Source organism: Octopus sinensis, linkage group LG28 (genome assembly GCF_006345805.1).
Source record: "Octopus sinensis linkage group LG28, ASM634580v1, whole genome shotgun sequence".
In the NCBI taxonomy this organism is placed as follows: domain Eukaryota; kingdom Metazoa; phylum Mollusca; class Cephalopoda; order Octopoda; family Octopodidae; genus Octopus; species Octopus sinensis.
Window position 1 is genome coordinate 14,375,797 of NC_043024.1, and position 2,500 is coordinate 14,378,296.

General features: G+C 39.0%; 1 protein-coding gene across 1 annotated transcript in view; it reads left to right on the forward strand.

Moving 5' to 3' along the window:
* Nucleotides 1–2,500, forward strand: part of LOC115225679 (SCO-spondin-like) — a 26,503-nt gene that overhangs the window by 23,766 nt on the left and 237 nt on the right. The gene's annotated exons all lie outside the window — the stretch shown is intronic.

The following is a 2,500-nucleotide window of genomic DNA, read 5'->3' on the forward strand; positions in this document are numbered from 1 at the left end:
ATTATGCTGGTATGCAGAGGTGGAGCAGTAGTAATGGAGCGATGTATGGCTTAATGGCTGATGAATGGTGAAAGCTTAAGGAATAAACTGCATGAGAAAAGGACTTTGTTTTGCTTTTGAGTGCAAACATGCAAAAGTAAGCAATTGAGACTTACGGATTCAAAAAAATTTATGCTGAATGAGGACGTAGAGGTATCTGTATTGCAGAAGGTGGAAGCACTCCGTCGGTTACGACGACGAGGGTTCCGGTTGATCCGATCAACAGAACAGCCTGCTCGTGAAATTAACGTGTAAGTGACTGACCACTCCACAGACACGTGTACCCTTAACGTAGTTCTCGGGGATATTCAGCGTGATACAGAGAGTGACAAGGCCGGCCCTTTGAAATACAGGTACAACAGAAACAGGAAGTAAGAGTGAGAGAAAGTTGTGGGGAAAGAGTACAGCAGGGATCACCACCATCCCTGCCGGAGCCTCGTGGAGCTTTAGGTGTTTTCGCTCAAACACTCACAACGCCCAGTCTGGGAATCGAAATCGCGATCCTACGACCGCGAGTCCGCTGCCCTAACCACTGGGCCATTGCGCCTCCACATTGCAGAAGGTAAAGTACATGGAAAGAAGGTTGCTTCCTTGTGAAAAGCACCATCTCTGTAATGTTTGGGCAGACTACACACTTCAGCAAGTGTTCAGTGAAGCCGACAATGCTTCTGGGTAAACTATGTTTTGTGTATCTCCAGTGTTGGAAGAATAAATATACATGAGACACTTCTTTGTCATGTTGCCATACATTGCAAGTATGCAAAACTTCCTTTCCCTGGAAAATTGAAAGAATGACACTATACATACTCTCTCTTTATATCTAGCAGGAGTGGTTGTGTGGTAAGTAGCTTGCTAACCAACCACATGGTTCCGGGTTCAGTCCCACTGCGTGGCATCTTGGGCAAGTGTCTTCTGCGTTATAGCCCTGGGCCGACCAATGCCTTGTGAGTGGATTTCGTAGACGGAAACTGAAAGAAGCCTGTCGTATATATGTATATATATGTATGTGTGTGTGTGTACGTGTGTGTGTTTGTGTGTCTGTGTTTGTCCCCCTAGCATTGCTTGACAACCGATGCTGGTGTGTTTATGTCCCCGTTACTTAGTGGTTCGGCAAAAGAGATCGATAGAATAAGTACTGGCCTTACAAAGAATAAGTACCAGGGTCGATTTGCTCAACTAAAGGCGGTGCTCCAGCATGGCCGCAGTCAAATGACTGAAACAAGTAAAAGAGTAAAAGAGAGAGTAGGTATGTTACAGATAATTTATTTTCATAACAGTTCTCTATTAGTAAATGTTTTTCTCACAACAATTTAAAGGTATGTTAGAGATAATTTATTTTAATAACGTAATTTTCTGTTAGTAAATGATTTTTCTCTTACACAAATACCCAACAATTTTGATTTTGAAGAATTCAAAAATTATTTAGAAATATAAAGAGATACGAATGGCAGAATCGGACTGTCCATGTTTGAAAACCAAAAATTTTTTATTTTTAAATCGAAAAACAGTGTAAAGTTTTGGAATTAGGAGGGCAGGGTGTGCTGGAATATTAAAAAAAAATTCTATTGGATAATCATATTAATTCCATTATATAGAAGACAGAATCAGAAAAAAAATTGTGAAAATGTTATGAGGTGTTTTAGTACATGCTTCAATCAGATGTCATGAACAACTTCTAAATCCATCTTCAACCTATCTGTCTACAACTTCAGAACAGGTAAGCCTGTTAACTCACTGGAACTGATGGACTTACCGTAAATCCTCGAGTATAGTCCGCCCTTGAGTATTATACATAGGGGATTTTTAGGGAGCTGTACCTCTGAAAAACCTAAACCTCGTGTATAACACGTACCCCTCTAACTTGAGTCAAGGTCTACATAACGTCCTTGGTTTGTAAAACTGTATACGGTAACGTCCTTTATTATTATTGTATATATAACAATGCAAACGTGTATCTTTTTTGTGCATTTTGTTTGCAGAAAATAAAGAAATAACAGTAATAACGTTTAATAAATGTTGCTTATTGCAAGTTATGGATGATTCTTTTATGACTTCATTGCTTTCAGGCTTAGCTTAAGGTATTTTCGTGCCCGACATCACAAAATGCATCTGAATAAACATTGCCGGACAGCAAATAGGGACTCAGACATTGCTTAGAAAATATTTTTCATTTCTAACCTCATATATAGTGCGCACTAGGGATTTTGACCATTAAATTTTTTGGGGAAAAATGCGGATTATACTCGAGGATTTATCGTAAATAGTACGTTTTTATAATCTAGCATCGTTTTGTGAATACCAACAAATTTACGCACTCATGTGTGATTTAGGGTGTGCCCACTAGTAAGGTAGGGACTATAATATTTAACGCACAAATTCCTAATGAAGAAAAGGGCAGAAAGAAATGATAATAAAAAATTGGGGGAAGATGAAATTTGCAATGTGTGTCATGTTAAAACCA